At 39.1% G+C, this 23298-nt stretch overlaps 1 protein-coding gene and 1 long non-coding RNA gene across 11 annotated transcripts in view; one reads left to right on the top strand and one right to left on the bottom strand.

Moving 5' to 3' along the window:
• MTUS2 (microtubule associated scaffold protein 2) overlaps positions 1-23298 on the top strand; it is a 588550-nt gene that overhangs the window by 128511 nt on the left and 436741 nt on the right. The window lies entirely within an intron of this gene.
• On the bottom strand, positions 13361-21350 carry LOC140615764 (uncharacterized). The gene is made up of 3 exons (XR_012016256.1): positions 20716-21350; positions 14217-14343; positions 13361-13446 (listed from the first exon to the last, which is right to left on the bottom strand). It is a non-coding gene; the product is annotated as an uncharacterized lncRNA (long non-coding RNA).

Genomic DNA, 23298 nt, shown 5'->3' with positions numbered 1-23298 from the left:
TATCTCAATAAACACAATATTTCAAAGAACAATTATAAACACACTTAAATGAAAAAAAAGAAAAAAAAACTTCCCAAAGAACAAGAAGATATAAAGAAAAACCAGATGGAAATTTTCAAACTGAAAAATATAACAAGTAAGCACAAAGGACAGGTTCAGCAGAAGAAAGGAGGTGAGAGGGAAAAAAAATCAGTGAATTTGGAAGATAGAATAATAGGAATTATCCAGTCTAAATAAGAGACAGAAAATAGATAAGTTAGAGTTTCAGGGACCTGTGGGACTCCTAACAAAAGATGCAATATTCATGTTACTGGAGTCCCAAAAAGAAAGGAGAAAAAAGAGTGGGCTGAAAAAACACTTAAAGAAATGATGACTGAAAACTTCCTAGATTTGTCAGAAGACAAAAAGGTATAGATTCAAGAAACTGAGCAAATTCTAAGTATGATCAACCCAGAGAATCCAGCATACAACCCAGCATTGTTTACTCTAGGTGTGATGTCCTACTCCACCTCCCTGGAATATATTCATCTTACATTAGTGAAACTTTTTCTCTTCATTTTTCAGCTTCTGATCTTACTGATTTAAGTGTTAAGCTCAGAGATCCTCTCCTTAGCCGTGTCCAGTCTACTAATGAGCTCATCAAAGGCATTCTTCATTTCTGTTCCAGTGGTTTTGATCTCTAGCACTTTTTTTTTGTGTTTTTTTCTTCAGATTTCCATTTCTCTGCTTCACATTGCCCATCTGTTCCTGTATGCTGCAGCTTTATCCATCAGTGCCCTTAGCATATTAATCATAGTTGTTTCAAATGTGTGGTGTGATAATTCCAATATCCCTGCCATATCTGGTTCAGATGCTTGCTCTGTCTCTTCAGTCTCTTCAAATTGTGTTTTTTGCCTTTTGGTGTGCCTTGTGATTTTTTTCTTGATAGCCAGACATAATATACCAGGTCAGAAGAGCTGCTGTAAATAGGACTCTGGTGCTGTGGTGGTGACGTGTGGGGGGGAGGGCAACATTCTGTCATCCTGTCGTCCTGTCATTGGGTCTTAGTCTCTTAGTGACCTGAGTCTCTGCACTGTGAGCTTCACAGTTTTTTTCAGTTATTTTTTATCTCCTTAGGTGGGGCAGGTTGACAGGGGTTGGGTATTTTCCTTCCCCCAGGTCAGCTCAACTCTCCAGAATGCCATAGCAGATTAGGCTCTGGTTAACTAGTTTCCCTGAAGGACAAGTCTTGTTTTTTTTTTTTTTTTTTAATTTATTTTATTTTTTATCTTTTATTTTTTTTTTTTAAAAGACAAGTCTTGTTAAGAGCAGAGTGCTCAGGCTTTTCCTCTCCCCTTCCCAGAAACAAGAGGGAATTTTTCTGATATTTTCTATGGGAACCTGGTTGAGCTCCTGGAAGTAAATCTCACAGTATTTCAAGGGCCCCATAAGACTGGGTGTTCATGTAGTCTTTAATTCTTAGAGTTTTCTCCAGTGCACCTCCAGCAGCCATCAACTACTGTTGAGGTCTTCCTACCCAAAGCACTAGTTCCTGAGGGGGTTTCTGCCCTTGAATCCCGGCTCCAGAAAGTGGTGTTTGCCTGGCTGTCTCTCCGAGCTTGATTTCTGCTCTTGAGTCCCTACTCAGGGAAGTGGTTTGCCTGACTGTCTCTCCATTCTTAGGGGCTGAGGTTTTCCCTGGGTCCTCTCCCAAGTCATGGATCCAAGAAGAGTTGTGGATGTTGTTAGTGTGTTCAGTTTTTATTTGTTGTTAGGATGGAGTGGGAACTTCCAAGGTCCTTCCTTACATGTAAAACCAGAAACTGAATTCCCTAGCTGAAATTTTATGCCCATTGATTAGAAACTCCCCTCTTTCCATTCCCCCTTGACCTTGGCTATCACAGTTCAACTCCCTGCTTCTATAAGTTTGTCTATTTTTAGATATCTTCTATAAATGGAATCATGTAGTATTTATCTTTCTGTGACTGGCTTATTTCACTTAGCAGTATGTCATTAAGGTTCATCTGTTTGTCACATATGAGAGGGTTTCCTTTCTTTTATAGGCTGAATTGTGTGTATATATACCACATGTTCTTTTTTTAAAAAATTTTTTTATTATTTATTTATGATAGGCACACAGTGAGAGAGAGAGGCAGAGACACAGAGGGAGAAGCAGGCTCCATGCACCGGGAGCCCGATGTGGGATTCGATCCCAGGTCTCCAGGATCGCGCCCTGGGCCAAAGGCAGGTGCTAAACCGCTGCGCCACCCAGGGATCCTATACCACATGTTCTTTATCCACTCATCTGTTGGTGGACATTTAGGTTGCTTCTACATCTTGGCTATTGTGAATAGTCATACAGTTAACGTTGGAGAACAGATATCTCTGTAGGATCCTCCCTTCAGTACATTTGGTAAATACCAAGAAGTAGGCTTGTTGGATCATATGGGAGTTCTATTTTTAATCTTTCGAGGAGCCTCCTTACTGTTTTCCATGGAGGTTGCATGATTTTACAATCTTACCAGTAGTGTACGGAGGTTCCTGTTTTGTCACATCCTTGCCAATACTTCTCCTTATATGTTTTTGATAATATCCATCTTAACAGGTGTGAGGTGATATCTCACTGTGGTTTTGATTTTCATTTCCCTGTTGGATTAGTAATGTTGAGCATCTCCATTGTTCTTTTGTCTGTCTTTGGAGAAATGTCCTTGAATGTCCCAGTCTTGTCTTGGTCACTGTTGAGGCCACTATACTTAAGCAGTTCTTGGCATCTAGGAGGTACTCAAATAGTTGTTAAGTGAATTATAAAGGACAGTGACTGCAGGTAGGTCTACAGGGTTACAGTTGATATTGAAGTTAAATAATTCTGTTGCCACTTTCTGTGCATTGCTTTGGGGGGGCCTCAAGTGAATGAGGGGGTTAGTATTCTGTTCTGTCTGACCTTTGATCATGTACATGTGCTTTTAAGGCCTGCTTTGGGGTTTCAGAACCCAAATGCCCAAAGTCCCATACCTTATGGTAATGGCTGGCAGAATCACTATATCCCCAAGCTCAAGCCCACTTCATCTTGGCAGGGTCTCATGCTGTGCATGTATATCTGATAGTCCCATATGTTCTCTCATTTTTGATGTGGCTCTTATTTTAGAAACATGTGCTCTGTGTGTGATTGCTCCCTTTAGCTGATGAGCAGCACAGTAATTACAGTCACCCTATGGCATATGTGTGTCACTTTCCATTTTAGTAACAAAGTGGGAAGAGTCCCTTGTTATAACCACATTGTTGTAATGAGGTTCAAGGGGTGGTTGTGAATTGTCGTCTGTACTTTTCTAGTCCTTCCTGTCAACGTTATGCTTCTTTAAGGTTTACAAAGTTCTTTTAGTAAACTTAATCTTATTTAAAGCCTCTGGAAGTATACAGGAGGGGTAGCAGATGCCCCATTCAGTGCATGAGGAAGCTGTGATGTGGCAGTGAGATCATTTGTTCAAGTTCTGTCATTAGTGATCAATGGGCTTATGTCTTGAGTCTCCATGTTTGGACTTTAAAGTGAGTGTCTTCTCCTGTCTACCTGTCTCGGGTGTGCAGTGATTCCCATCTGTGGTATGCAACACGTCATAACATTGGTTATGAAAGAAGATACTTGGAAACTTCTCTGCATTGAATGTCAAAAGTTCAGTGTCTCTGTCATTGCATATGTCTGTGATTGGTTGTATTAGTTGGGTTTTCCAGAAAAATAGAATCAATAGGATGTGTGTGTGAATCTGTATATGTGTTTATGTATCTGTGTGTATATGTGTGTGTGTGTATATATGTGTGTGTATATATATGTATGTATGCCTGTATGTATATATGTGTATGTATATATACATATATACACACACACACACACGCACACACACACACACACATACCTACATACATACAGGCAGTCAGTAAATGCAGCTTGTATAGGTTTCCCTCAATGAAGATTATCCCCCACATCAAGAAACACTGCGTAATTTGTAAACCTGTGTTTATATTTATATATACAGGCAGACGGGGGACAGAATTCTGTCTTCCTCAGGGAGCCTCAGTCTTTTCCCTGAAGGCCTTCCAACTGATTGGATAGGGTTCACCTCATTATAGAGGATAATCTGCTTTACTCAACGTCCACTGATTTCAGTATTAATCTCATCTAAAAATACCTTTATAGCAACATTTAGACTAGTATTTGACCAAATACTGGCACCATGACCCAGCCTAGTTGACACATAAAATTAACGATTATACTGGCTAACCAGACAGTGCTCAAAGATGGTATTATTACAAAGAGAATTCTAGTATGTTTGATAAAAACAAAATGTTTATACTTATCCTAGCATTGTTAACCAAATAATAATAATGAAAGAATAATAATTATAAGCAAGGGCCTTTATTCATAGTTATATTTATGATACCCTACAAATAGTACTTAATCAGTTAGAAAGATGACCTCACCCTTTTTGTATCAGCACCAAAATTAGCAAAAAATTATTAATTCCTGGAAAATTGTGCAGCTGCTTAGAAGAATGGATTCTAATGGTCATAACTTCTTATTTTAGAGACTTGCCTGAAGATGTTGTTTACTTGCACATCTTTGATTTGGAAATTGGATTAAAATATTTTTTAGATAATTTTCTTTTGGTGTTTTAATTAATTCTTAACTCAAGAATTGGTTTCTCTGTTTTGAACATTTCCCAAACTCAGAAGTTGCTTAGTGCTTGGAATAACAAACGTGGACTTATACCCTATGGAAAAACTATCAACTCTGAAATATTTCAGAGGTTTATAAATTACAATAGTGATAAATTATCAAGAGGTTTCTTGATGGGGATAATTTTCTTCAGAGGAAATCTATACAAGCTGAATTTATGGAGAACAGTGGTAAAATTCCCCTTGATGAGGTGTGATAAATGTGAGTAAATCCTGAACACTTACTATGGTGTGCTGGCAGCAGTAGCATTGAATAGCAGTTCCATATGCTAGAAATCATTAACTGTGTCATGAAGCTCCATGTAAGACATACAAGGCACTATATTTACAATGTGTGGATGATATAGTTCAAGTTGCTATTGCATTAATCCTATCATGGGCAGGAATCAGTAGTGTCATTGGTCATAAAGATGGTTGTTATATAAAGGCATTTAACTTGCTTTCAACATATAACACACCCTGAGCCTGATTACTGTATTAATTTTCACATCTTCAACAGCTTCTGTTTATAATGGGACAGGGAAGGCATTTGCTGAAATTGTCTTATTCATAATCAGGAACTTTCCAGGATGGTTAAAGTAACATATGGTGTAATAATGGTTTATTGAATAAATCATTATGTGTACTCTACCCCACTTTTATCTTTGTAATCTTGCTGGTCTATTAAGAAACTCTTGATTTTACCCAATAGAAAACATGTTAGAGGAATTAAAGCATCACTGTTTATGTCATCCTTGTCATCATCACCATCATTATCATGAAAAAGCATCTTTCATGTTTTGAGTGACATTCTAGCTGTTCTTCACAAAAAGTACTGCCAGGCTGGTTGGCTCATAGCATTGGAAATCAGTGAAAATGGAAGTGGGATCTTGAGTTAGAGCCCTGAGGCCATTTTCATTTCTCTTTGCCCAAGCTATCCACTTCACACACATTTTCCCTTGACATCCAAATGACATGGTCTGTGCAAGACTTTAATCATCACTGGAAAGAGTATTTCAGTACATGTGCCAGGAGTCAAGAGTCTGTTTATATGGAGAGAGCAATTTGTTTCAAAGGAAGTACAGTTGATCATTGAACAACACAAGTTTGAACTGCTCAGGTCTGCTTGTATGAGGAAGCTTTTTGATAAATGCAGTATCGTACTGTAAATGTATTTTCTCATGATTTTCTTAATAACATTTTCTTTTCTCTAGCTTATTATAAGAATGCAGTGTATAATATATATAACATACAAAATATGCGTTGATCAGCTTTGTTATTGGTAAGGCTTCCACTTCACAATAGGCCATTATTAGTAAAGATTTTGGGAAGTCAAAAGTTATGCTTGGATTTTATATTCTGTGGGTGGCAGGACAGAACTCCTAACCTCCATGTTGTTTAAGGGTCAACTCTATTAAGTCATGGTTCCTGTATGTTATAAACATCATATTAAAAACATGTATGGAGGTGGGACAAGATGGTGGAAGAGTAGGGTCCCCAAGTCACCTGTCCCCACCAACTTACCTAGATAACTTTCAAATCATCCTGAAAACCTACAAATTTGGCCTGAGATTTAAAGAGAGAACAGCTGGAATGCTACAGTGAGAAGAGTTTGTGCTTCTATCAAGGTAGGAAGACGGAAAAAAAAGTAAAGAAATAAAAAAGCATCCAAAGGGGTGGGGCCTTTGGATGGAGGAGCCGGGCTAAGGCCGCGCTGAGAACCCCCAGGACAGAAGAGCCCAGCCCCGGAGAAGCAGGAGCTTCACTAATCTTCCCGGGCGGAAAGGCACTCGCAGGGAGCTCGGGCAGGATCCCAGGAGGGGCGGGGATGCCCTCAGGCTCCCAGGGGCACTAACAGAGCACCTGCGCCCCAGGGGAAAGCGCACCACACACTGCGGCCAAGCTCCCTAAAGGGCTGCAGTGCGCACCCGGCGGGGCCCTGGAGCAGCTCGGACGCAGCTCGGGCGGCGGCTCCGCACAGAGGGGGCTGCGTGGCCCGGGAGCGTGATTCCAGCGGCGCAGGCCCTGGAGCCCAGGGCGCCAGGGGACACAGCCCAGGATCCAGGGCTCCCCACCCTGGACAGGCGGAGGCGGGGAGGACACAGGACAGCGAGGATGCCCCTGCCGCCGGGCGCCCCCCCCCCCCCCGAGCTGTGCAGGTCAGTGCCCCCCACCGACCCCACCCCCACCCCGGGAGCATCAAGGCCAGTGCAGACTGGGAGCTGCAGTAGTTACTGCGAGAGCTGACTCTAGAGCTGGAGAGCTGGCCGCCGCCACTGTTGTTGTTCCTCCTGGTGTCACCTTGTACCTGGTACTGAGCAGGGGCCTCACAGGACAAACAGCTCCCACTGAGCCATGCACCTGGCAGGGGGCAAGGAAGCTCCCCCAGGTGCACGTACCTGAGAATCAGCACATCAGGCCCTTCCCGCAGAAGACCAGCTGGAAGGACAGGGGAAGAGCAAGTTCTTGACCACGCAGCACTGGAAAGTTCCAGGGGAAGCCTAGGGACTTACAGTATATAGAATCAGAGGATACTCCTCCTTGTTTTTTGTTTTCTGTTTGTCCCCCCCCCCACTTTTTTTCTTTCCTTCTCTCCTTTTTCCAGTGAAACTTGTTTTTAGGCAACCTGCACTAAGCAAAATGACTAGAAGGAAAACCTCACCAAAAAAGAAAGAATCAGAAACCATACTCTCTCCCACAGAGTTACAGAATTTGGATTACAATTTGATGTCAGAAAGACAATTCAGAAGGACAATTATAAAGCTACTGGTGGCTCTAGAAAAAAGCATAAAGGATTCAAGAGACTTCATGACTGCAGAATTTAGATCTAATCAGGCCAAAGTTAAAAATCAATTAAATGAGATGCAATCCAAACTGGAGGTCCTAATGACGAGGGTTAGTGAGATAGAAGAACGCCTGAGTGACATAGAAGACAGGTTGATGGCAAGGAAGGAAGCTGAGGAAAAAAGAGAAAAACAATTAAAAGATCATGGGAATAGGTTAAGGGAAGTAAATGACAGCCTCAGAAGGAAAAATCTATGTTTAATTGGGGTTCCAGAGGGCACCGAAAGGGACACAGGACCAGAAAATATATTTGAACTAATCATAGCTGAGAACTTCCCTAACTTGGGGAGGGAACCAGGCATTCGGATCCAGGAGAGAGAGAGAGAGATTCCCCCTAAAATCAATAAAAACCATTCAACACCTTGACATTTAATAGTGAAACTTGCAAATTCCAAAGACTGTAAAGAGAAGATTCTTAAAACAGCAAGAGACAAGAGATCCCTAACTTATATGGGGAGAAGTATTAGGTTAACAGCAGACCTCTCCACAGAGACCTGTCAGGCCAGAAAGGGCTGGCAGGATATATTCAGGGTCCTAAATGAGAAGAACCTGGAGCCAAGAGTACTTTATCCAGCAAGTCTCTCATTCAGAATAGCAGGAGCGATAAAGAGCTTCCAAGATAGGCAGAAACTGAAAGAATATGTGACCACCAAACCAGCTCTGCAAGAAACGTTAAGGGGGACTCTGTAAAAGAAAGAGGAAGTCCAAGGAAATAATCCACAAAAACAGTGACTGAATAGGTATCATGATGGCACTAAATTCATATCTTTCAGTAGTAACTCTGAATGTGAATGGGCTTAATGACCCCATCAAAAGATGCAGGGTTTCAGACTGAATAAAAAAGCAAGACCCATCTATTTGCTGTCTACAAGAGACTCATTTTAGACCTAAGGACACCTACAGCCTGAAAATAAAAGGTTGGCGAACCATTTACCATTCAAATGGTCCTCAAAAGAAAGCAGGGGTAGCTCTCCTCATATCAGATTAATTAAAGTTTATCCCAAAGATTGTAGTAAGAGATGAAGAGGGACACTATATCATACTTAAAGGATCTATCCAATAAGAGGACCTAACAATCATGAATATTTATGCCCCTAATGAGGGAGTTGCCAAGTATATCAATCAATTAATAACCAAAGTTAAGACATACTTAGATAATAATACACTTATACTTGGAGACTTGAATATGGCGCTTTTTACAATAGATAGGTCTTCTAAGCACAGTATCTCCAAAGAAACAAGAGCATTAAAGGATACACTGGACCAGATGGATTTCACAGATATTTACAGAACTTTACATCCAAACGAAACTGAATACACATTCTTCTCAAGTGCACATGGAACTTTCTCCAAAATAGACCACATACTGGGTCACAAATCAGGTCTTAACCGATACCAAAAGATTAGGATAGTACCCTGCATATTTTCAGACCATAATGCTTTGAAACTAGAACTAAACCACAAGAAGAAGTTTGGAAGGATTTCAAACACATGGAGGTTAAAGACCATCCTGCTAAAAGATGAAAGGGTCAACCAGTAAATTAGAGAAGAATTAAAAAGATTCATGGAAGCTAATGATAATGAAGATACAACCATTCAAAATCTTTGGGATGCAGCAAAAGCAGTCCTGAGGGGGAAATACATCGCAATACAAGCATCCATCCAAAAACTGGAAAGGACTGAAATACAAAAGCTAACCTTGCACCTAAAGGAGCTGGTGAAAGAACAGCAAATGAAACCCTCACCCAGCAGAAGAAGACCGTTAATAAAGATTCGAGCAGAACTCCATGAAATAGAGACCAGAAGAACTGTGGAACAGATCAACAAAACCAGGAGTTGGTTCTTTGAAAGAATTAATAAGATAGATAAACCATTAGCCAGCCTTATTAAAAAGAAGAGAGAAAAGACTCAAATTAATAAAATCACTAATGAGAAAGGAGAGATCACCAATACCAAGGAAATACAAACGATTTTTTTTTACAAACGATTTTAAAAGCATATTATAAGCAGCTATCAGCCAATAAATTAGGCAATCTAGGAGAAATGGATGCATTCTGGAAAACCACAAACTACCAAAACTGAACAGGAAGAAATAGAAAACCTGAACAGGCCGATAACCAGGGAGGAGATTGAAGTAGTCATCAAAAACCTCCCAAGACACAAAAGTCCAGGGCCAGATAGCTTCCCCGGGGAATTCTATCAAACGTTTAAGGAAGAAACCATACCTATTCTACTAAAGCTGTTCGGAAAGATAGAAAGTGTTGGTGTACTTCCAAACTCGTTCTATGAGGCCAACATCACATTAATTCCAAAACCAGACAAAGACCCCACCAAAAAGGAGAATTATAGGCCAATATCCCTGATGAACACAGATGCAAAAATTCTCAACAAGATACTAGCCAATAGGATCCAACAGTACATTAAGAAGATTATTCATCATGACCAAGTAGGATTTATCCCCGTGATGCAAGGCTGGTTCAACACTTGTAAAGCAATCAATGTGATTGATCATATCAACAAGAGAAAAAACAAGAACCATATGATCCTCTCAATAGACTCAGAGAAAACATGTGACAAAATACAGTATCCATTCCTGATCAAAACTCTTGAGAGTGTAGGGATAGAGGGAACATTCCTCAGCATCTTAAAAGCCATCTACGAAAAGCCCACAGCAAATATCATTCTCAATGGGGAAGCACTGGGAGCCTTTCCCCTAAGATCAGGAGCAAGACAGGAAATGTCCACTCTCACCACTGCTATTCAACATAGTACTAGAAGTCCTAGCCTCAGCAATCAGACAACAAAAAGACATTAAAGGCATTCAAATTGGCAAAGAAGAAGTCAAACTCTCCCTCTTCGCCGATGACAGGATACTCTACATAGAAAACCCAAAAGCCTCCACCCCAAGATTGCTAGAACTCATACAGCAATTTGGTAGCGTGGCAGGATACAGAATCAATGCCCAGAAATCAATGGCATTTCTATATACTAACAATGAGACTGAAGAAAGAGAAATTAAGGAGTCAATCCCATTTACAATTGTACCCAAAAGCATAAGATACCTAGGAATAAACCTAACCAAAGAGGTAAAGGATCTATACCCTCAAAACTATAGAACACTTCTGAAAGAAATTGAGGAAGACACAAAGAGATGGAAAAATATTCCATGCTCATGGATTGGCAGAATTAATATTGTGAAAATGTCAATGTTACCCAGGGCAATATACACGTTTAATGCAATCCCTATCAAAATACCATGGACTTTCTTCAGAGAGTTAGAACAAATTATTTTAAGATTTGTGTGGAATCAGAAAAGACCCCGAATAGCCAGGGGAATTTTAAAAAAGAAAACCATATCTGGGGGCATCACAATGCCAGATTTCAGGTTGTACTACAAAGCTGTGGTCATCAAGACAGTGTGGTACTGGCACAAAAACAGACACATAGATCAGTGGAACAGAAGAGAGAACCCAGAAGTGGACCCTGAACTTTATGGTGAACTAATATTCGATAAAGGAGGAAAGACTATCCACTGGAAGAAAGACAGTCTCTTCAATAAATGGTGCTGGGAAAATTGGACATCCACATGCAGAAGAATGAAACTAGACCACTCTCTTGCACCATACACAAAGATAAACTCAAAATGGATGAAAGATCTAAATGTGAGACAAGATTCCATCAAAATCCTAGAGGAGAACACAGGCAACACCCTTTTTGAACTCAGCCACAGTAACTTCTTGCAAGATACATCCACGAAGGCAAAAGAAACAAAAGCAAAAATGAACTATTGGGACTTCATCAAGATAAGAAGCTTTTGCACAGCAAAGGATACAGTCAACAAAACTAAAAGACAACCTACAGAATGGGAGAAGATAATTGCAAATGATGTATCAGATAAAGGGCTAGTTTCCAAAATCTATAAAGAACTTATTAAACTCAACAGCAAAGAAACAAACAATCCAATCATGAAATGGGCAAAAGACATGAACAGAAATCTCACAGAGGAAGACCTAGACATGGCCAACAAGCACATGAGAAAATGCTCTGCATCACTTGCCATCAGGGAAATACAAATCAAAACCACAATGAGATACCACCTCACACCAGTGAGAATGGGGAAAATTAACAAGGCAGGAAACCAGAAATGTTGGAGAGGATGTGGTGAAAGGGGAACCCTTTTGCACTGTTGGTGGGAATGTGAACTGGTGCAGCCACTCTGGAAAACTGTGTGGAGGTTCCTCAAAGAGTTAAAAATAGATCTGCCCCATGACCCAGCACTTGTACTGCTGGGGATTTACCCCAAAGATATAGATGCAGTGAAATGCTGGAACACCTGCACCCCGATGTTTCTAGCAGCAATGTTCACAATAGCCAAACTGTGGAAGGAGCCTCGGTGTCCATCGAAAGATGAATGGATGAAGAAGATGTGGTTTATGTATACAATGGAATATTACTCAGCCATTATAAACGACAAATAGCCACCATTTGCTTCGACATGGATGGAATTGGAGGGTATTATGCCGAGTGGAATAAGTCAATCGGAAAAAGACAAACATTATATGGTCTCATCTATTTTGGGAATATAAAAATTAGTGAAAGGGAATAAAGGGGAAAGGAGAGAAAATGAGTAAAAATATCAGTGAGGGTGACAAAACATGAGAGACCCCTAACTCTGGGAAAGGAACAAAGGGTAGTGGAAAGGGGGGTGGGTTGGGGGTTGGGGTGAATGTGATGGGCACAGGGAGGGTACTTGGCGGGATGAGCACTGGGTGTTATGCTAAATGTTGGCAAATTGAATTCCAATAAAAAATTTAAAAAATATGTATGAACATGATAATGTTAAAGACATGGGAAGATCTAAACTTTACTCTGTTATTTAAAACATTTATTGCTTTTTGGGGGTTATCTAAATAATGCTTATTGTTTACACAACTAGAGTATGCAGTAAATAAAAATTAACTGTGGTGCCATCACCAAGAGTATCTCTGCTAATATTAAGGCATCATTCCTTCATGTCTCTTCAAGTATCTTCTTGTTGCATAGTTACATATAGAGTATCTACAGTGTGACTCTTAACATGTTTAGCTAACATAGCATCTCAAATATCTTTCTCCACATAAAATTAGTATTCAAAAATTAATTTTTAATGTTTATATATTTTTAATAATTTGGATGAACCAAAGTATTTTATACCATGAGGCTAGGGCAAAGTACAAGTGGAGACTTCATACCATATACTTAAGTATTTAAAAATTAAACTAACAACCTGTTAAAAAATATGTTTTATTCCCTTTGACAAATATGCTGCGTGGCAAAATAAAAATGTGTAACATTATGATTTTTTATATGAATGAATATTAGAAAAATATAAAATTTGACTGAATTTATTATTTTATTTTATTTTTTTATTTTATTTTTTTTTAAATTTTTATTTATTTATGATAGTCACAGAGAGAGAGAGAGAGAGAGGCAGAGACACAGGCAGAGGGAGAAGCAGGCTCCATGCACCGGGAGCCCGACGTGGGATTCGATCCCGGGTCTCCAGGATCGCGCCCTGGGCCAAAGGCAGGCGCCAAACCTCTGCGCCACCCAGGGATCCCTGAATTTATTATTTTATAGTGTTACTATTACATGCAGAATAATGGACCAGTGTTTGAATTAAATCTTGATTTAATAAAGAACATAAAGTTCTGAGATTTTGCCTTAACCAGTTTCAAATTCAGACTTTGTTTTCATTAGATAATTTGCAATGTTCTGTTCACAAATTTTACGTAATGCTCTCTAGAAGCCAGATAACTGTATTTTAACATTTAAAACATTTAAACAGAATGCTTTTTTGAAGATTTTTAATCTTTTTCTTCTCTGAATTCCACTTTCACAATTTGTTTCCAAAACAGCTTTCATTTTACCAATCATCTAAAAGATTAAAAAAATAAAAATTGTATTCAAAGCATGAGAAGTGTAAATATATTTCATCAAGAAATGTAAATATATTTCATCAAAAGGTAAATAAAACTAAATGCAAACAATTCTAAATTAAAAAATTTTTAATTACCCTCTCTTCTAAAAGAATCAAATTATGCAGTGAAATTAAAAATCACAAGCAGCAAAAAGCAAAGAGACAATGGATTACATCAAACTAAAAACTTCTGCAGAGCAAGAGAATCTCAAGAATGAAAAGGCAGCCTCCAGAATGGGAGAAAATATTTGCAAACTATATATCTGAGAAGGGATTAATATCCAAAATATATCAGGGAGTCCTAGAACTCAATAGCAAAATAATAATAATAATAATAATAATAATAATAATGATAATAATAATATAAAAACAGTACTTAAATTATAAATGGGCACACAATCTAAATAGACATTTTTCCAAAGAAGACATACAGAAGGCTAACAGGTACATGCACAAATGCTCAACATCATTGAAATACAAATCAAAACCACAGTGAGATATCACACATGTTGGAATGGCTCTTACCAAAAAAAGAATGAGAGAAAACAAGTGCTGAAGAAAGGATAAAGAAAAGAAATGCTCATGCACTGTTGGTGGCAATGTAAATTAGTGCAGCCCAATGGAAAATAATATGGAGGTTCCACAAAAGATTAAAAATAGAACTACCATGTGATCCAGCAGCCCCACTTCTGGGAATATATCTAAAGGAAATGAAATCACAGCGCACCTGGGTGGCTCAGTTGGTTAGGTGTCTGCCTTCAGCTCAGGTGATGATCCTAGGGTCCTGGGATTGAGCCCCATGTTGGGCTCTCCCTCTGTCTGCAGCTCCCCCTGCCTGTACTCTGTCTCTCTCTCTGTCAAATAAATAAATAAAATCTTTAAAAAAGAAATAATGGAAATGAAAGAGATAACTGTCTCCTGTCTATCTCAAGGAGATAACTGCATTCCATGTTCATTGCAGCATTATTCACTATAGCCAAGACATGAAAGCTACCTGTTTTTCTCAGTGGATAAATAGATCAGGAAAGTGTGGAATGTATGAATATTATTCAGCCGTGAGGAGGAAGGAAATCTTGTGTTTGTGACAATGCGGATGGATGTTGAGAACATTATGCTAAGTGAAATAGGTGAGACAAAGACAAATACCATCTGAACTTACTTAATGTGGGATCTAAAAAAGCCAAACTTATAAAACAGAGTTGAGTTGTGGCTGCCAGGAGCTGAGGGTTAGGCTGGGGGAAATGGGGGGATGTTGGTCAAAGGGTACAAACTTTCAGTTATAGGATGAGCAAGTTTTGGGAATCTAATGTACATCTAGATGATTATAGTTAATAATACTATATTATGTACTTGCAAGTTGCTGAGAGAGTAGCTCTTAAATGTTCTTAACTATACACACACGGGTAACTAGGAGGTAACAGCGAGATGGCATTCATGTTAACCTTATTGTATTTGAGGTGGTATTCATGTTGACCTTGTTGTAATTGTTTCACAGTATATTGGTGTTATCAAATCATCATGTTGTAGACCTTAAACTTATACAGTGTATGTGCCAATTATATTTCAGTAAAGCTGAGAGAGGAAGAAAAAGCACTGGAGAGTGCCAACAAAGCAAAAAAGGCAAAATAAAAATTACACTTCATGGTATCAAATTTGTAGATAAAATTATTCTTCAATAAGGCAGGAGAGTAGTAATGACAGAGACTATGTGGACTGCAAAGCCTACGATATTTACTCTAAGTAAATATATTCACTATAAAATATTACTATAATATACATACTTTGCCCACCTCTGCTTCAGAACAATGAGTTAGAGCATGAAGAGGTACAAGACAATGGAGGCTTGATCCCACCAGGAAATCTTTTCTTCATGGAATGATTTTATTTGCATTATCTGAGAGGAAGGTTTTGAAAACAGAGTCTTTTCTCTACCTCTCTGCAACACCCACCTCCCATATGGGCAATGTATCCCCCAAACCCGCACTGCATTCTGGTGCTTTTGAGGCCATGAGGCTAGAGGTGTGCACGTCCATTTCCCTGGGGCCTGACCAGTGTTAGGTGGCCAGAGGAGATGCTTATGCTGAGGGCTCATGCTGAGGGCAGGAGCCAGACTGACAGCACCTCTGTGGCATTTTATCATGCCTATCTGTGATTTGCAAGAGTAGCTAATGCCAATGTGTAAGAACAGTATTCAGTATATGCTTTGTTAAAGTGTTTTATTTTTTTTTTTAAGATTTTATTTCTTTATTCATGAGAGACAGAGACAGAGACAGAGACAGAGGCAGAGACAGAGGCAGAGAGAGAAGCAGGCCTTCCTACAGGAAGCCTGATGTGGGACTCAATCCCAGGACCGTGAGATCACACTCTGAGCCAAAGGCAGATGCTCAACCGCTGAGCCACCTAGGCACCCCTTGTTAAAGTGTTTTAATCTGGACTGTGCTCCCGAATCAGTATTGTATGTTTCTCACCACCCCCTACCCACCAGAAAATAGAGATTAGTGTTGGATTTGGAATTTAAAAAATACTTTTTGATGCCTGGGTGGCTCAGTGGTTGAGTGTCTGTCTTTGGCTCAGGGCGTGATCCTGGAGTCCTGGGATCGAGTCCCACATCGGGCTCCTTGCATGGAGCCTGCTTCTCCCTCTGCCTATGTCTCTCCCCCTCTCTCTCTTTCTCTGTTTCTCATGAATAAATAAATAAAATCTTTAAAAATAAATAAAAAATGCTTTGGGAGAGCTTTATTTCAATCATTTGAAAACATTTGAAAGATATTTGGATTTAGAGTTGGGTTTTTGTTCTTGTTTTTTTTTGTTTTTTGAATAAGAACATTATACTGACTCATTATCCATAGTCTTTTTTCTTTAATGTTGATAAATTGAGGTCAGACATATGGTCCAGGGCCAGTGAAAGGCACCAGAATGAGCTCCTTCTTGAGGAAGACAATCCCATGATTTTGGCATGGAATTCCATGCATATTCTTTGATGAACCAGGGACTTAGAAACATGCAAAGGAATCCTTAGGAATTTGTTTTAAGAAGTAAACTGAGTGTACATTTTCTCAAGCTGAAAAATAAATTTAATAAATTCAGATTAATAGTGGAGAGATATGTTAAACCCATTAGGATTTTAGCAAGAGGAACTTTAGAAAAACTGAATGAGCCATTATATACAAATATAGAAATAACAACCTCATATGTTTATTTGCATTATATAATGGGGGTACAGACATTATGTATATTGCTGTTACCACTAATAACAGCACCATCTTGTGTTTTTATAGTGCTTTCTATTTTCCACAGGACATCCCACATACTTGGACTCATTTAGTTCTCATTAAGCATACAAGAAAGTGTAGACAAAGATACTGAGATTCTAAACAGTGAAGGAACTGCCCAAGGTCAGAAAGCCTTCCTGTGGCCAAAATGAGACATGCATATAGGTGTCCTTACCTCATTTGTCATATTTCTTTATGTGATACAGAAATTTCCTTTGTAAATAAAGTAATGGATGAAATTCATGTGCTGCATGTAAGTAGTTATGCTAGACAATTCATGCTAACACTGATCTCAAGTGTTGATAGCCAAGGTGAAGTCCAACATACAAATTGTGACTTTAATATTAATAAGAACTTCCAAATTTCACAGGATACAGATAGAGTTGAGTCTGGGGGTTGTAAAGATATTATATAACAGACTGACTATTGAGGAAAAAGAAATATTTGCTTAAATCAAATTGATTTTGAATAATGTGTGGCATCTTAGATTGGCACAAACAAAGCTGTCTTTGGAGGGCATGAGAGTATTGTCTGCATATAGGGACATGTAGGGAGATGCCAGCCCTTGGGATCACAGCAAAACAGGTACAGTAATGAATGGCAGAAGCCAACTGGTGAAGTGACCTTCCATCCCAGGAAACAGTCAGCATTATTAATCTACAAAGTAATTGGTCCCCACAAAGTCCTTCTACATTATTTTAGCAGGTGGCCTTTCAAGAAGTCAGCTAAAATCATGCCTATTCGGCAACAGGCAGCATTTCAACCACCAGAGTTTCCAGTATAAATAGCATGAATTTGGGAATAGAACACTTTAATGTCCCAAACTCCCAGATTATCTTAGGTTTTCAGAGGGTCTAATTGTAAAGAATTCTAAAAGCACAACTACTTTGGTTGGTTTATGATGCAGTAAGACCTAAGTCTGAAAGTCAGAACCTTTTATTGATGCTCTAAATTTTGAGAACTGTGATGTGTTCGAGTGGGACCTTCTCATCCTTTGAGGTTTGCTTCCTGTCTTAAGGAAGAAATATGTACCTTGAAAGGGTAATTCTTTAAAAATTATTTTTAAATTTTATGATATTTTTTAAGCACAAAAATGCTGACAATAATTCCTCTCATATGCATACTCAGATTTAAGAGCTGCTGGATTTTTTAGGTGTAGTGGTTGCATCTACTGAAGGTTTTAAAATATTTCATATACAGTTATAGTCCCAAATTCTTATTTTAATCCCTTCCCTACACCCCTTTCCAACAAAAACTGCTTTTCAGAAGTAAGTAAGAATCCTTTCTAAGCACAGTTTTTTTTTTCTAAGCACAGTTTTATCCTTTTACTGATATGTATGTATCCAAAGAAATACATAGTTCTCCTTTTTTGTGTTTAAAGTCAGCCTGCACCCTGCATATGTAATATTCTTTTTGATTCTTTGGAAGAAAACCTAATACTAACTGGAAGCTTTATCAAAATAGATACCTGGATTAAGTTTATTCATTTCTACTGCTCTATGATATTAACATGATATGAATATGGAATTTTAAATTTCCTAACTGCTGTGCTGAACATTGAGATTGATTTTTCACTTTTAGCGAAAATGATGCAACAAGATTTCTGATAGACATAAGATTTCCATGGATACATATGATAGGTAGCCTCTAGGCCAGTCTTTTTCAAACTATCATATATTAAGGCATCATGAAATCAATGTAATGGATTGCAACCAACATTGACTAGTATTAACAGTAAAGGTCATAATGTAATGTATTATATAAAATAAAATTTCACTGTACATTATTATAAGGGTAAGTTTTCTAATCAAACTTTTAGCAGGTGCACTGGGTTATGATGTCAGTTGTCTTTCTTACCCAGGATGATACTGAGAGAAGTTTGGAACCCACCATTCCAGGGCATGTGTGACAAATCCCACTGCTCTGCTGAGTCATGGGATATATGTATTTTCAACTTTACTGATTGTTGCGAAATTACTCTTGAAAGTGTGCCTTGAAGGGTACTGAAGACAAGTAATTTCTGAGTGTTGGAAATGAGCAGGGAGCAGGTGTATAATTTTTACTGTAGCACAGTATTGGGTAGTCATGAGAAAAATAATCAAGGTAAGTGCAAAGCGGAGGTTGGGGTCCTTACTAATTTGGTAGGGAAAAAGGCAGGTGAGAAAAATCTAATACTTTATTTGCTGTTAAGGACTTTAGTCTTAGAAAGGGACTAGAATTGTGGTGCTCTCAGCTGTCTACACGTGATGGGACTGGTATTGTAAGTACTGGTTACCATTGGTAAAAATAGATGTTCTCAGTAGCCTATAGTTTTGTATAACTGAGTAAAGTGTGCTGGGTGTATTTGCACACATAACATGTAGGACAGTTCTTTGCTAATGGAAAGTGAAGTGATCCAGTTACCTTGAGTCAGACATACCATCTCAGTCTGTCTTTCATTTTCCACCTGTGATACCTCTATGAATGCAGAGAACTAATAATGGGGGTGGTAAATGGTGGCCAACAGGTTTCCGGATTGAGAGAGAATGGGCAGTGGTGGGTTCTAGAGAGGGCAGGGCTGACTTAAAGGGACAGTGGTGACTCCACTGTAGGGGATTTTCATTTTGTGGCAATGTGAATCCAGTGTTGCTAAATCTTTTCATGTGTTTTCAAAGAGAAAGTAGAAATATTTTAAAAATTAATTTTGTGAAGCCTCTTGATTTTGTTTTTAAAATACTGACACCCACATTTTTTTGTTGTGTTTTATTTTTAGGAAGAGAGAAAGAGTATAAGCAGGGCAAGGGAAGGGGCAGAGGGAGAGGAGAGAATCTTAAGCAGACTCCATGCTGAGTGCAGAAGTGGATGTGGGGCTCGATCTCAGGACCCCAAGATCATGACCTGAAGCAAAACCAAGAGTTGGACATTTAACTGACTGAGCTACCCAGGCACCCCTACTGACTCATGTTTTAAAAAATTAGGCCAAGTAGATTATATCTGAATTTAGTCTGTGGGCTACTAATTTGCAATTTCTGTGTTAGGTGAACAGAATTGTGAATGGCTTAAAATTTTTAAAATCGTGAGAAGTACGGTTGATTGCTTATGCTTCATTTGTCATTTTTCTTGTTTCTAAGTTGATAAATGAGTATTGAAGGATATGTGAAATGCTGAATTATATTAGTCTTTGTTCTTCAGCAGCTAATACAGTCTTGTTGTATAGTAGGTTCATAATAAAATGTTTGTTGGGTGAACGCATAAATGAATAATGAAAACTTACAGCTCCTATGTTCTTTTAGAACTGACGATCTTAAAGTTAAAAGAAGATGTAGTCACTGTTTGTCAGTTTTGTGTTATTTTCTAAGGCTAATAGCAAAAGGAAGTTTCTGCTATACAAGACTCTCCACATGTCACACCCTGACAGTTTTACTGTTCACCAAAATGCCACATAGCTAATTCATGATTTATAAAGAAAGCTCAGCACATTAATAGATTAGATAGTCAGGAGAATGAATAATAAATGGCAAAGCTATGTATACAAAGAAAATATGCATAGCTTTTGGAAAATCATATAACGGGAGTTGGCCCATCTGGAGCCTTTGCTTCCCTAGGGGAAATGAGAGGCCTGAGTGATAATCCTTCAGTCATAAAAGAAGAAAATGAAGTTCCATATGGGGCATTTGATCAAGCCCAGGAAATTGCAGTGCTGAGGAAATTCTAGAACAATTAACACTCTTCCGCACTTAACTCAGTAGGCAGCCCAACTGGATTGGTGGCAGCAGAATGTCACTGAAATTGTTAGTGTTGAGTTTGGAGTTATTGCCATAGCCCTTTCCAACCCTAGCAGTGAAAGCCACCAAAATAAAACATGTAAATGTCCTGATTTTGAAATGAATTCAGAGCCATTTTTAGGTCTTTTTCCTCCCCATTTCCCAGTCCCCTAGTCCCCACTTCTCCCCCCACCCAACCCCAGGACCTGACCCTCTTCTGCAGCAGCCTCCACCTGCTCCTCTTGTTAACTGGTTTCCCTGCTGGCCCAGGTCACAGAGGCACCCATGTGGCCAGCGGGACCCTTGCCATCACTGTCCAGCTGTCCTGTCGGTCTCCTTCCCGATGCTCTAATGACTTCTTTAGGCTACCCATCAACAAAGGGTTTCCAGTCACATGCCCAGCACCACGGCCATCCCTGCAGGTTTGTCTTTAGGTTGGGAGCATTCTTCAGAGGACCATGGTCACAGCTTGGCCAACCAACCCCAGAGTCTTTTTCTTACCCTCCTTCTCCTTCTCAACACCATAATCTCTGTTGAGCGCCTTCAGTACACCAGAAGCTGTTCCAAGGAGTTGATACATATACTTTATTTAATCTTTATCACTACCATATGGGGAAAATGTCATTATCCCCAATTGTTGCAATGAGAAAACAGAGGCTCAGTCATATCTTGATCACCTTTGCCATTTTGAAACTCAACCTCTTTCTTGTTTCCATACCAGCTTGTTGCAGTGAACACTTCAGAGCATATTGGTGTTTTGTTATAAAATGCAGGGTTCCTTCCTTCCCACACTGACAGTGGAAGGAATGGTGGTTGGGTTGTGATTTCACTGTGACATCACACAGAAGACTGAGGGAGGTGCAGGCGGCTATGGAAGCTCATCATCCATTCTGAGTGTTTAGAGATATCTCCTTGGAGAGGTTGTGCTGGCGCTGTCTTGAATCGTGAATAAATAAAATCTTCAAAAAAAAGGAAACTCAGCTGTATTGTAGGAAAATATGTCCTGTGCAGTGTAATTACTCATAATAATATCCTTTTGTTGTAAGACAGCAGCACATCCTCTGGCACCAGTGACCTAATGGGCTCCTTCTTGGTTTTCCAGCCTTGTTTACCACCCCTCCTCCCCACACGTGACTGGCCACATGAACTCTACCACCTGCCAAGGTCTTTTCCAGGGACACTAGCAAAGGCTGTTAGGCTCTGACAGCTGAGATCACTGGAGGCCAGCCATGCAGGGTGGCACCGATCCTGGGACCTGCCACCTCATTTCACCCAGTATGACCTTTCCAATATGACCACTTTTTCTTTGGGCTTTGGAAAGCAACCTGCTCAGTAGTCCATGAATCATTTAGAAAGGTAGCAAGTCTCTTCTTCCCCTACTTTGAAGAGCTTCTGTAGATGCTGGATCAGACATTGCCAAGAGCACCAGTGGGCATTTAGGAGGACTCCAGATCCCAGGAACTGAGATTAGACAAAAGCTTAATTGAGAAAGACTTTTCTAGGTAGGCAGTATAACCAACCGTAGTTAAGGACTTAAAACCTTTGTTAAGCACTCTGAATTGAGAGGTATGACTTCCATGGCCAACTTGTTATTGGCTTATATTTATTTTTATAAATTCAGCCAGAATACTCTCAAATTAGAGCTGCTTTATCCTTTCCCGGAAATCACTCTTAGAAGCAAAAATTATCTTTGAAAATTAATAGTACCTTTTCATCCTGAAAACATTATCAGGCCCTTTCCATTTTAAAGAATAAATTAGAAAAATAAGCAATACTGTGGATTTTTAAAAAGTATACTGTTTTTCTAAGAAAACAATCCTTTTAATTTTTAAAAGAAAATTTAGTTTATTATTATATAATAATATAAATATGAATTTATAAATCTAAATATGATATTATTATATGTAGTTTATGTCTTCTTTATCTTGAGGACAAGATTTAGAAATGAAGGGTTGGAAGTTAATAGAAGAGTTTAATGGTAAAACTTGTAGTCACCATCAATTTAGTTTTTTTGTTTGTTTGTTTGTTTGTTGTTTGTGGTGATTTTGGGGTCAGCCCTGTTGGGTCCCAAGTGATTCTTGGATTCAAAATGGAAAAGGAAAACAAAACAAAACAAAACAAAACAACAACAACAACAACAAACAAAATGGAAAAGGATTCTGGAGGAGTAGTGGGCTTGGATAAGACTCTGAATTTAGTGCCTTGGAAAATGCCCAATTTCTCAAGATCCCCTGTAGCATAACTGCCTGAAGGATGAGAGGCCTGGACACAATAATGGCTTCCACTGGCCTTGTCAGTAGGTGGGTTTTGAACTGGGGGCTTCAGTTACGTCCTCAGCTTTGGAATTCCTGTCTTTATTTCCTTGACCTTATTTTATTTGTAGATAGTTGCAGTGACTTATCCCTTGGCATTCATTTCTATCCCGTAACTACTGTCTTGAGCGGTTGACTTGGTTTAGCTTGGTCTGTAAAGTTTCTTCCCCTTCTTGAATTCTCTTTGCTGAGCTGGGATCACCTGTAGAGTTGCCAGATGGTTTTAACAAAAATACCAGACACTTTAAAAAAGTATAAACTGTATTAAGTGTGCACCCGTATGTCTGTACCCATTTATGTATGGTTGGCGCATGTATATATATATATATATATATATATACACCACACACTCATTTAGAGTACATTAGTGACAATCTGTGTCCCACTTTCATCACATTTGCATTTCAAAATATTCTTTGTGGGAAATGGAATGGCCCCTCAGAGAGGTACCGGTGAATACACTGTGTGGGGTAGCAAAAGGG

This window comes from Canis lupus, chromosome 24 (assembly GCF_048164855.1).
Source record: "Canis lupus baileyi chromosome 24, mCanLup2.hap1, whole genome shotgun sequence".
In the NCBI taxonomy this organism is placed as follows: domain Eukaryota; kingdom Metazoa; phylum Chordata; class Mammalia; order Carnivora; family Canidae; genus Canis; species Canis lupus.
This window is presented reverse-complemented; position numbering and strand designations above follow the sequence as displayed.